The following is a 12892-nucleotide window of genomic DNA, read 5'->3' as shown; positions in this document are numbered from 1 at the left end:
CTGCTTTGAATAAATGTTATTTGAGGTATTCCAGATATTTATGATTTTAATTTAGCTTTCTACATTCCTGGCTTTGGTTAAGAAATCAATAACTCTTGAGTTATCAAACTCAACGTGATCGATAATCACTATCTTTGCTAATTAGCTTGAACTTTTATATTCCCAATCTTTTTCTAGGAATTAACTAGGATTTGAAGATCAAACTAATTAGCCACTTGACCTTCCTTCGCACCAGCAGAGGTTAACTAAGTGGAATTAAGATTCAATTTTCATCATCGTTGATAAGGATAACCAAGATAGGTCTTCCAATTTCTCATACCTTGCCAAGAGTTTATTTTAGAGTCATTTATTTATTTTATTTGTCATTTATCATACTTGTTCCTCATTTTCAAAACCCCCAATTTACAAAACTCATAACCAATAATAAGAACACACCTCCCTGCAATTCCTTGAGAAGACGACCCGAGGTTTAAATACTTCGGTTATCAATTTATTTAGGGGTTTGTTACTTGTGACAACCAAAACGTTTGTACGAAGGGATTTCTGTTGGTTCATAATCTATACTTACAACGCGACTTTATAAAATTCTTTACTAGCAAAAATCCTGACGTCAGGATGCATTCTCCTCCAAACAACTATTGGGAACAACTCAACACTTCTCTAGAAGGATTGAGTCATGACATGAACCCAATTAAGGTTGGAACACCAAGAACACTCCATCATTCTCAATGAGATTAGAGAATATCAAAGAGCTATGAGGGAGGAGCAACAAAGGCAAGGAAGAGACATAGAGGAGCTCAAGAACACCATTGGTCCTTCAAGAAGAAGGCGCCATCCTCACTAAGGTGGACTCATTCCTTAACTTCCTTGTTCTTATCTCTCTCTTTTTCAGTTTTATGCTATATGTTTGTCTATGTTTTGAGTCTTTACTACATGATCATTACTATTTAGTAACTATGTCTTAAGGCTATGAATAATTCCATAAATCCTTTACCTTTCTTAAATGAAAAATGTTTTTAATACAAAAGAACAAGAAGTACATGAGTTTTGAATTCATCCTTGAAATTAGTTTAATTATATTGATGTGGTGACAATACTTTTTGTTTTCTGAATGAATGCGTGAACAGTGCATATTTTTGATCTTGTGGTTTATGAATGTTAAAATTGTTGGCTCTTGAAAGAATGATGAACAAGAGAAATGTTATTGATAATCTGAAAAATCATAAAATTGATTCTTGAAGCAAGAAAAAGCAGTGAAAAAGAAGAAGCTTGCGAAAAAAAAAAGAGAAAAAAAAGTAGAAAAAGCCAATACCCCTTAAAACCAAAAGGCAAGGGTAAAAAGGATCCAAGGCTTTGAGCATCAATGGATAGGAGGGCCCAAGGAAACAAAATCCAGGCCTAAGCGGCTAAATCAAGTTGTCCCTAACCATGTGCTTGTGTCATGAAGGTCCAAGTAAAAAGCTTGAGATTGAGTGGTTAAAGTCGTGATCCAAAGCAAAAAGAGTGTGCTTAAGAGCTCTGGACACCTCTAACTGGGGACTTTAGCGAGTCATAATCTGAAAAGGTTCACCCAATCATGTGTCTGTGGCATTTATGTATACGGTGGTAATACTGGAAAACAAAGTGCTTAGGGCCACGGCCAAGACTCATAAAAGTAGCTACATTCAAGAATTAACATACTTAACTAGGAGAATCAATCACACTATCTGAATTCTGAGTTCCTATGGATGCCAATCATTCTAAACTTCTAAGGATAAAGTGAGATGCCAAAAATGTTCAGAAGCAAAAAGCTACATGTCCCGCTCATCTAATTGGAACTAATATTCATTGATGTTTTGGGATTTATAGTATATTCTCTTCTTTTTATCCTATTTGATTTTCAGTTACTTGGGGACAAGCAACAATTTAAGTTTGGTGTTGTGATGAGCGGATAATTTATACGCTTTTTGGCATTGTTTTTAGGTAGTTTTTAGTAAGATCTAGCTACTTTTAGGGATGTTTTTATTTGTTTTTATGCAAAATTCACATTTCTGGACTTTACTATGAGTTTGTGTATTTTTCTGTGATTTTAAGTATTTTATGGCTGAAATTGGGAGACCTGAGCAAAAATCTTATAGGAGGCTTGATGAGCGGATAATTTATACGCTTTTTGGCATTGTTTTTTGGTAGTTTCTAGTATGATCTAGTTACTTTTAGAGATGTTTTTATTAGTTTTTATGCTAAATTCACATTTCTGGACTTTACTATGAGTTTGTGTGTTTTTCTGTGATTTCAGGTATTTTCTAGCTAAAATTGAGGGACCTGAGCAAAACTCTGATAGGAGGCTGACAAAGGACTGCTGATGCTGTTGGAATCTGACCTCCCTGCACTCAAAATGGATTTTCCGGAGCTGTAGAACTCCAAATGGTTCGCTCTTAACGGCGTGGGAATGTAGACTTCTAGAGCTTTCCAGCAATATATAATAGTCCATACTTTATTCGGAATTTGATGACGTAAATTAGCGCTCAACGCCAGTTCCATGCTACATTCTGGAGTCAAACGCCAAAAACACGTCACGAACCGAAGTTGAATGCCCAAAACACGTTACAACTTGGTGTTCAACTCCAAAATAAGCCTCAGCTCGTGGATAGATCAAACTCAGCCCAAACATGCACCAAGTGGGCCCTGGAAATGGATTTATGCATCAATTACTTACTCTTGTAAACCCTAGTAGCTAGTCTAGTATAAATAGGATAGTTTACTATTGTATTAGACATCATGGGATGTTTAGTTCTCAAATCATGGGGGCTGGCCATTCGGCCATGCCTGAACCTTTCACTTATGTATTTTCTACGGTGGAGTTTCTACACACCATAGATTAAGGGTGTGGAGCACTGCTGTACCTCAAGTTTCAATGCAATTACTACTATTTTCTATTCAATTCAATTTATTCCTGTTCTAAGATATTCGTTGCACTTCAACTTGATGAATGTGATGATCCGTGACACTCATCATCATTCTCACCTATGAACGCGCGTGATTGACAACCACTTCCGTTCTACCTTAGACCGGGCGTGTATCTCTTGGATTCCTTGATCAGAATCTTCGTGGTATAAGCTAGAATTGATGGCGGCATTCATGGGAATCCGGAAAGTCTAACCTTGTCTGTGGTATTCCGAGTAGGATTCCGGGATTGAATGACTGTGACGAGCTTCAAACTCCTGAAGGCTGGGTGTTAGTGACAGACGCAAAAGAATCACGGGATTCTATTCCAACCTGATTGAGAACTGATAGATGATTAGCCGTGCTGTGACAGAGCATTTGGACCATTTTCACTGAGAGGATGGGATGTAGCCATTGACAACGGTGATGCCCTACATACAGCTTGCCATGGAAAGGAGTAAGAAGGATTGAATGAAAGCAGTAGGAAAGCAGAGATTCAACAGGGACAAGCATCTCCAAAGGCTTATCTGAAATTCCCACCATTAATTTACATAAGTATTTCTATCCTTTATTATTTAAGCAAGTATCTCTTTATATTTCCCATAACGAATTATTATCCGCCTGACTGAGATTTACAAGATGACCATAGCTTGCTTCATACCAGCAATCTCCGTGGGATCGACCCTTACTCACGTAAGATATTACTTGGACGACCCAGTGCACTTGCTGGTTAGTTGTTCGAAGTTGTGAATTAAATTTTAGACACCATGATATTGAGCACCAAGTTTTTGGAGCCATTATCGGGGAATTAATTCCATACAACAATAAAGAGTACGAATCACAATTTTGTCCACCAAGTTTTTGGCGCCGTTGCCGGGGATTGTTCGAGTATGGACAATTGACAGTTCATCTTGTTGCTCAGATTAGGTAATTTTCTTTTCAAAAAGTTTTCAAAAATTTTTCAAAAATTTTTTCTTTATTTTCGTTTTTCAAAAATATAATTTTCAAAAAAATAATAAAAATACAAAAAAAATTCATAAAATCATAAAAAACAAAAATATCTTGTGTTTTTTGTTTGAGTCTTGAGTCAATTTTTATGTTTGGTGTCAATTGCATGCTTTAAAAAAATTTTCTTGCATTTTTCGAAAATTTATGCATTCATGGTGTTCTTCATGATCTTCAAGTTGTTCTTGACAAGTCTTCTTGTTTGATCTTGATGTTTTCTTGTTTTGTGTTGTAAGTTGTTTTTCATATGCATTTTTGCATTCATAGTGTCCATGCATTAAAGAATTCTAAGTTTGGTGTCTTGCATGTTTTCTTTGCATAAAAAATTTTTCAAAAATATGTTCTTGATGTTCATCATGATCTTCAAAGTGTTCGGGGTGTTCATCTTGACATTCATAGTATTCTTTCATGCATCATATGTTTTGATCCAAAATTTTTATGTTTTGGGTCATAATTGTGTTTTTCTCTCTCATAATCAAAAATTCAAAAACCAAAAAAATATATTTTCCTTATTTCTCTCTAAAATTCGAAATTTTGGCTTGACTTGGTCAAAAATTTTTAAAATAAGTTGTTTTCTTGTTAGTAAAGTCAAAATTTCAATTTTAAAAATCTTATCTTTTCAAAACTTTTCAAAAATCAAATCTTTTTCATTTTTTTTATATATTTTCGAAAATTACTTTTAAATTAATTTTCAAAATCTTTTTTTATCTTTATTTCATAGTTTTCGAAATTTCACTAACAATTAATATGATTGATTCAAAAATTTGAAGTTTGTTACTTTCTTGTTAAGAAAGGTTCAATCTTTTAATTCTAGAATCTTATCTTTTAAGTTTCTTGTTAGTCAAGTAATCAATTTTAATTTTAAAAATTATTTTTTTTTCAAAATATCTTTTTCTTAAAAATCTTATCTTTTTATCTTATCTTTTTATCATATCTTTTTATCATTTCTTTTTCATAATTTTATCTTTTTCAAAAATTTGATTTTAAAATATCTTATCTAACTCCTTATTTTCTTATCTTTTCAAATTTGATTTTAATATCTTTTTCAACTAACTATTTGACTTTTTGTTTGTTTCTTATCTTTTTCAAAACCACCTAACTGCTTTTTCCTCTTTAATTTTCGAAAATATCTCATCTCTTTTTCAAAAATTCTTTTTTAATTGTTTTAAATTTTAGTTTTAATTATATCTTATCTTTAATTTTCGAAAATTACTAACTACTTTTTCAAAATTATTTTTGAAATTCTCTATCTCTCCTCTTCTTCTATTTATTTATTTACTAACACTTCTCTTCACCTCTCTTCATCTCAAATCACTACCTCTATCCTTACCCATTCTTCTTCACTCTTCTTCCCTTTCTTCTTCTACTAACAATAAGGATCCTCTTTACTGTGACATAGAGGATTCTTCTTCCTTTTCTTTTTTTCTTCTCTCTCATATGAGCAGGAATAAAGAAAAAGACACTCTTGTTGAAGCTGATTCTGAACCTGAAAGGACTCTGAAGAGGAAACTAAGAGAAGTTAAATTACAACAATCAGAGACAACCTTTCTGAAATTTTCGAACAAGAGAAGGAGATGGCAACCGAACCCAACAACAATAATGCAAGGAGAATGCTAGGTGATTTCAGTAAACCAACGTCCAAATTTGATGGAAGAAGCATCTCCATTCCGGCCATTGGAGCAAACAATTTTGAGCCGAAACCTCAATTAGTTGCTCTAATGCAACAGAACTGCAAGTTTCATGGACTTCCATCTGAAGATCCTTACCAGTTTTTAACTGAGTTCTTGCAGATTTGTGAGACTGTAAAGACGAATGGAGTAGATCCTGAAGTCTACAGGCTCATGCTTTTCCCTTTTACTGTGAGAGACAGAGCTAGAACATGGTTGGACTCACAACCTAAAGATAGCCTGGACTCCTGGGATAAGCTGGTCACAGCCTTCTTGGATAAATTCTTTCCTCCTCAAAAGCTGAGCAAGCTTAAAGTGGATGTTTAGACCTTCAAACAAAAAGATGGTGAATCCCTTTATGAAGCTTGGGAAAGATACAAGCAGATGACCAAAAAGTGTCCTTCTGACATGTTTTCAGAATGGACCATATTAGATATATTCTATTATGGTCTATCTGAGTTTTCCAAAATGTCATTGGACCATTCTCCAGGTGGATCCATTCACTTAAAGAAAACGCCTACAGAAGCTCAAGAACTTATTGACATGGTTGCAAATAACCAATTCATGTACACTTCTGAGAGGAATTCTGTGAATAATGGGACGCCTTAGAGGAAGAGAGTTCTTGAAATTGATGCTCTGAATGCCATTTTGGCTCAGAACAAAGTGTTGACTCAACGAGTCAAAATGATTTCTCAAAGTCTGAATGGATGGCAAAATGCATCCAACAGTACTAAAGAGGCAGCTTCTGAAGAAGCTTATGATCCTGATGACCCTGCAATAGCAGATGTAAATTAGATGGGTGAACCTTATGGAAATACCTATAATTCATCATGGAGAAATCATCCAAATTTCTCAAGGAAGGATCAACAAAAGCCTCATCAAGGCTTTAATAATGGTGGAAGAAACAGGCTAAGCAATAACAAGCCTTTTCCATCATCTTCTCAGCAACAGACAGAGAATTCTGAGCAGAGCCCCTCTAATTTAGCAAATTTAGTCTCTGATCTGTCTAAGGCCACTTTAAGTTTCATGAGTGAAACAAGGTCCTCCATAAGAAATTTGGAGGCACAAGTGGGCCAGCTGAGTAAGAGAGTCATTGAAACTCCTCCCAGTATTCTCCCAAGCAATACAGAAGAGAATCCAAAAGGAGAGTGCAAGGCCATTGATGTAATCAATATGGCCGAATGCACAAGGGAGGAGAAGGACAAAAATCCTAGTGAGGAAGACCTCCTGGGACGTCTCTCAAACAAGAAGGAATTTCCTATTGAGGACCTAAAGGAATCTGAGGCTCATATAGAGACCATAGAGATTCCACTAAATTTCCTTCTACCATTCATGAGCTCTAAGACTATTCTTCCACAGAAGAAGATGAAGATGTGACTGGAGAGCAAGTTGCTCAATATCTAGGAGACATCATGAAGATAAATGCCAAGTTATTTGGTAATGAGAGGAAGCATGAACAGCTTCTTTCAATGCAGAGTCAAACAAAGCCCCCACAGTCAAACTCTAAGTTTGGTGTTGGGAGGTCCCAACAATGCTCTGAACATCTGTGAAGCTTCATGAGAGCTCACTGTCAAGCTATTGACATTAAAGAAGCGCTTATTGGGAGGCAACCCAATTTTTATTTATCTAATTTTATTTTTCCTTTTATTGTTCTTTTATGTTTTATTAGGTTCATGATCATGTAGAGTCACGAAAAAAATACTAAAATTAAAAACAGAATCAAAAACAGCAGAAGAAAAATCACACCATGGAGGAAGGACTTACTGGCATTTAAACGCCAGTAAGGAGCATCTGGCTGGCGTTCAACGCCAGAACAGAGCATAGAGCTGGCACTGAACGCCAGAAACAAGCATGGAACTGGCGTTCAACGCCAGAAACATGCTGCACATGGCGTTGAACGCCCAGAACATGCATCACCTCGGCGTTTAAATGCCAGAATTGTATGCAAAGGCTTTTTACATGCCTAATTGGTGCAGGGATGTAAATCCTTGAGACCTCAGAATCTGTGGACCCCACAGGATCATTTTAGGATATGTGGACCCCACAAGATCCCCACCTACCTCAACTCACCTTCTCCCTTCTTCACCAATCACCTTAATCCCTCTTCCCCATCATCTCTTCACCACTCACATCCATCCATCCTTCCCACCTAAACCCACCCTACATGGCCAAAACACAAACATCTCTCCCTCTCCCCCATATCTTCTTCTCCTTCTTCTATTCTTTCTTCTTTTGCTCGAGGGCGAGCAATATTCTAAGTTTGGTGTGGTAAAAGCATAGCTTTTTTTGCTTTTCTTGCTTTTCCATAACCGTTGATGGCACCTAAGGCCAGAGAAACCTCAAATAAAAAAAAGAAAGAGAAAAAAGAGAAAAAAAGAGAGAAAAGAAAGAGAAAAGAAAAGAGAAGACAAAAGCTTCCACCTCTGAGTCATGGGAGATGGAGAGATTCATCTCAAGGGTCCATAGCTCAGTAGAAGAGCATTTGACTGCATATCAAGAGAGCATGAGGAATTCCCTCATCAAGAAATCACTGAGATACCTCAGGGGATACATGTTCCTCCACATAATTATTGGAAGCAACTAAGGATACGAACACCAAAATCACTAGGGATCATGCAACAGAAGCAAGGAAGAGACATAGAAGAGATTAAGGACATCATTGGTCCTTCAAGAAGAATACGCCACTAAGGTGGATTCATTCCTTGTTCTTATTTCTCTGCTTTTCGATTTTTATGCTATATGTTTGTTTATGTTTTGTGTCTCTACTTCATGATCATTAGTATTGAGTCACCATGTCTTAAGGCTATAAATAATTCCATGAATCCTTCACCTCTCTTAAATGAAAAATGTTTTTAATTCAAAAGAACAAGAAGTACATGAATTTCAAAATTATCCTTGAATTTAGTTTAATTATATTGATGTGGTGACAATACTTTCAGTTTTCTGAATGAATGCTTAAACAGTGTATATTTTTGATCTTGTTGTTTATGAATGTTAAAATTGTTGGCTCTTGAAAGAATGATGAACAAAGAGAAATGTTATTGATGATCTGAAAAATCATAAAATTGATTCTTGAAGCAAGAAAAAGTAGTGAATAGCAAAAGCCTGCGAAAAAAATAAAATAAAAAGGCAAAAAAAATTAAGAAAAAAGAAAAAAAGCAAGCAGAAAAAGCTAATAGCCCTTAAAATCAAAATGCAAGGGTAAAAAGGATCCAAGGCTTTGAGCATCAATGGATAGGAGGGCCCAAGGAAATAAATACAGGCCTAAGCAGCTAAATCAAGCTGTCCCTAACCATGTGCTTGTGGCATGCAGGTCCAAGTGAAAAGCTTGAGACTGAGTGGTTAAAGTCGTGATCCAAAGCAAAAAGAGTGTGCTTAAGAGCTCTGGACACCTCAAACTGGGGACTCTAGCAAAGCTGAGTCACAATCTGAAAAGGTTCACCCAGTCATGTGTCTGTGGCATTTATTTATCCGGTGGTAATACTGGAAAACAAAATGCTTAGGGCCACGGCCAAGACTCATAAAAGTAGCTGTGTTCAAGAATCAACATACTTAACTAGGAGAATCAATAACACTATCCGAAATTCTAAGTTCCTAGAGAAGCCAATCATTCTGAACTTCAAAGGAAAAAGTGAGATGCCAAAACTGTTCAGAAGCAAAAAGCTACAAGTCCCACTCATCTAATTAGAATTAATATTCATTGATATTTTGGGATTTATAGTATATTCTCTTCTTTTTATCCTAATTGATTTTCAGTTGCTTGGGGACAAGCAACAATTTAAGTTTGGTGTTGTGATGAGCGGATAATTTATACGCTTTTTGGCATTGTTTTTAGGTAGTTTTTAGTATGATCTAGTTACTTTTAGGGATGTTTTTATTAGTTTTTATGCTAAATTCACATTTCTAGACTTTACTATGAGTTTGTGTGTTTTTTTGTGATTTCAGATATTTTCTGGCTGAAATTGAGGGACCTGAGCAAAACTCTGATAGGAGGTTGACAAAGGACAGCTGATGTTGTTGGAATCTGACCTCCCTGCACTCAAAATAGATTTTCTGGAGCTACAGAACTCCAATTGGAACGATCTCAATGGCGTTAGAAAGTAGACATTCAGAGCTTTCCAGAAATATACAATAGTCTGTACTTTATTCGGAATTTGATGATGTAAATTGGCGCTCAACGCTAGTTCCATGCTGCATTCTGGAGTCAAACGCTGGAAACACGTCACGAACTGGAGTTGAACGCCCAAAACACGTTACAACTTGGCGTTCAACTCCAAAAGAAGCCTCAGCTCGTGGATAGATCAAACTCAGCCCAAACATACACCAAGTGGGCCCTGGAAGTGGATTTATGCATCAATTACTTACTCCTGTAAACCCTAGTAGCTAGTCTAGTATAAATAGGATAGTTTACTATTGTATTAGACATCTTGGGACGTTTAGTTCTCAAATCATGGGGGCTGGCCATTCGGCCATGCCTGAACCTTTCACTTATGTATTTTCTACGGTGGAGTTTCTACACACCATAGATTAAGGGTGTGGAGCTCTGTTGTACCTCAAGTTTCAATGCAATTACTACTATTTTCTATTCAATTCAATTTATTCCTGTTCTAAGATATTCGTTGCACTTCAACTTGATGAATGTGATGATCCATGGCACTCATCATCATTCTCACCTATGAACACGCGTGATTGACAACCACTTCCGTTCTACCTTAGACCGGGCGCGTATCTCTTGGATTCCTTGATCAGAATCTTCGTGGTATAAGCTAGAATTGATGGCGGCATTCATGGGAATCCGAAAAGTCTAACCTTGTCTGTGGTATTCCGAGTAGGATTCCGGGATTGAATGACTATGATAAGCTTCAAACTCCTGAAGGCTGGGCGTTAGTGACAGACGCAAAAGAATCACGGGATTTTATTCCAACCTGATTGAGAACCGACAGATGATTAGCCGTGCTGTGAAAGAGCATTTGGACAATTTTCACTTAGAGGATGGGATGTAGCCATTGACAACAGTGATGCCATACATACAGCTTGCCATGGAAAGGAGTAAGAAGGATTGAATGAAAGCAGTAGGAAAGCAGAGATTCAACAGGGACAAGCATCTCCAAACGCTTATCTGAAATTCCCACCATTAATTTACATAAGTATTTTTATCCTTTATTATTTAAGCAAGTATCTCTTTATATTTCCCATAACCAATTATTATCCGCCTGACTGAGATTTACAAGATGACCATAGCTTGCTTCATACCAACAATCTCCGTGGGATCGACCCTTACTCACGTAAGGTATTACTTGGACGACCCAGTGCACTTGCTGGTTAGTTGTGCGAAGTTGTGAATTAAGTTTTAGACACCATGATATTGAGCACCAAGTTTTTGGAGCCATTATCAGGGAATTAATTCCATACAACAATAAAGAGTACGAATCACAATTTCGTCTACCAAGGCTGAAAAAGGACGACATATGCTGTTGGATTCTGACCACCCTGCACTCGAAATGGATTTTTCGGAGCTATAGAACTCCAAATAGCACGCTCTCAATTGCGTTGGAAAGTAGACATCCAGGGATTTGTAGAAATATATAATAGTCCACACTTTATTCGAGCTTAGATGATGCAAACTGGCGTTCAACACCAGTTCCATGCTGCATTCTGGAGTAAAACGCCAGAAACATGTTACAAACCAGAGTTAAACACCAAAAACACGTTACAACTTGGCGTTTAACCCCAAGAGAAGCCTCTGCACGTGTAAAGCTCAAGCTCAGCCCAAGCACACACCAAAGTAGGCCCCAGAAGGTGATTTCTGCACTAAGACTTATTTCTATAAACCCTAGTAGCTAGTTTAGTATAAATATAACTTTTTACTATTGTAAAGGGAGTCTCTCGGAGACAATTTGGTCTTTTTCCCTATTTTTGAATTCACATGCTATTTGGGGAGGCTGGCCATTCGGCCATGCCTAGACCTTGCACTTATGTATTTTCAACGGTGGTGTTTCTACACACTATAGATTAAGGTGTGGAGCTCTGCTGTTCCTTGAGTATTAATGCAATTACTACTATTTTCTATTCAATTCATGCTTATTCTTATGCTAAGATATTCGCTGCACTTCAACATGATGAATGTGATGATCCGTGACACTCATCATCATTCTCACCTATGAACGCGTGACTGACAACCACTTCCGTTCTACCTTAGATCGAGCGTGCATCTCTTAGCCTCCATTCCGAAAGATCGGAGTCTTCATGGTATAAGCTAGAATTGTTGGCGGCCATTCCTAAGAACCGGAAAGTCTAAACCTTGTCTATGGTATTCCGAGTAGGATCTGGGAAGGGGTGACTGTGACGAGCGTCAAACTCGCGAGTGTTGGGCGTAGTAACAGACGCAAAAGGATCACTGGATTCTATTCCAACATGATCGAGAACCGACAGATGATTAGTTGTGCGGTGACAGCGCATTTGGACCAATTGCACTGAGAGGATAGGAAGTAGTCATTGACAATAGTGACGCCCTACATGCAGCTTGCCATAGAAAGGAGTAAGAATGATTGGATGAAAGTAATAGGAAAGCAGAGATTCAGAAGGAACACAGTATCTTCATGCGCTTATCTGAAATTCCCACAAATGAATTGCATAAGTATCTCTATCTTTATTTTATGCTTTATTTATCCTTATATTCGAAAACCATTATAACCATTAGAATCCGCTTGACCGAGATTTACAAGATGACAATAGCTTGCTTCATACCAACAATCTCCGTGGGATCGACCCTTACTCACATAAGGTTTATTACTTGGACGACCCAGTGCACTTGCTGGTTAGTTGTGCAAAGTTGTGAAGAAAAGTGATATTACAATTGTGCGTACCAAGTTGTTGGCGCCATTGAGATCACAATTTTATGCACCAGCTAGTATATTGGAAGCCCAAGCCCAAGGACACCAAGGCTCAAGAAGGTTCTTCCAAGCCAGATGAAGGTGGCTCGTCCCCTCCTAAGAAGAAGGACAAAGGGAAGGGGCCAATGAACTGAAGATGAAGCTGCTCAAGGTTGTTGAGTCCCATAGTTGACACATTCCAATTTTTGAATTTTGTTTTAAGTCTTTATTTACTTCTTGAATAATCATGCTAGGGTAGTTTATGTTTTATGCTTAGTTTCAATTCCTGTTTGAAGTCTTTATGAGTATTTTTTTTCAAGAAAGAAAATGCCATGTATTTCAAGTCTTCTTTACAACTTCAATAAAAGTAGAGCTTGTCTCCATAAGAGTTACTGTGAGTTGTGCAAAAACAATAAGAGAGACCAA

At 37.1% G+C, this 12892-nt stretch overlaps 1 non-coding gene across 1 annotated transcript; it reads right to left on the bottom strand.

The window, feature by feature from the left end:
* Positions 1-5900: 5900 nt before the first annotated feature.
* Positions 5901-6004, bottom strand: LOC130977280 (small nucleolar RNA R71). Its single transcript, XR_009084980.1, has one exon. It is a non-coding gene; the product is annotated as a small nucleolar RNA R71 (small nucleolar RNA).
* Between the last annotated feature and the right edge of the window lie 6888 nt (positions 6005-12892).

Source organism: Arachis stenosperma, chromosome 4, assembly GCF_014773155.1.
Source record: "Arachis stenosperma cultivar V10309 chromosome 4, arast.V10309.gnm1.PFL2, whole genome shotgun sequence".
NCBI classification, from domain to species: Eukaryota; Viridiplantae; Streptophyta; class Magnoliopsida; order Fabales; family Fabaceae; genus Arachis; species Arachis stenosperma.
Note: the sequence above shows the minus strand (reverse complement) of the source record. Positions and strands in the feature narration are given on the sequence as shown.